Here is a 658-nt window from a genome sequence, read left to right on the forward strand (position 1 = left end):
AGGTGATGGGGATTAAGTAGTGCACTTATAATGAGCACTGGGTGTGGTATGGAAGTGTTACATCACTATATTGTACACCTGAAATAATACAACATTATACGTTAACTTAAAAAGCCAAAAATAAGAACAATAAAACAGAACTAAGAGCTAAGAATAGGAATGATTTTAAATAATNTATCACCAGCAGGTCAAAAACTGTTTAATTCAATGAACTGGAGAGCTGCAAAGTGTAACAAGTAGTAGGCAGCCCAGTTTCTATAACCTCTTCAGGAACACCAAGAACTGAAACAAGGCAAGAAATCTTACCAGATATATTTAATTATTTTAAATATACAGATATTGAAGATGAGATTGCTCTTCACACTTCTTCAATTCTAACTGTAAAAGTTTAGGAAAGTTTATTAGATTCTTTTCCTTTGTTGAATGGTACAACTTTGCAGAAACAAAGAAAATGCATATCATAAAAATAGTTCTTTTGTTAGCAATATGACAGTTTGAAGCACCTGATAGCAATTTGGCATGTAACTGTGTTCTTAATTCTTGCAAATTTAAGATAATTAATACCTTTGAAGTACTGCATGTGCCTTTTGAAAAGAACAATTTTGATTTTCACATTAGAAATCCTAGAAAATAATTGCAGCATGTTGAGAATTTGGAT

The sequence above is a fragment of the Crocuta crocuta genome, unplaced genomic scaffold, assembly GCF_008692635.1.
Source record: "Crocuta crocuta isolate KB4526 unplaced genomic scaffold, BGI_CrCroc_1.0 scaffold760, whole genome shotgun sequence".
NCBI lineage: Eukaryota > Metazoa > Chordata > Mammalia > Carnivora > Hyaenidae > Crocuta > Crocuta crocuta.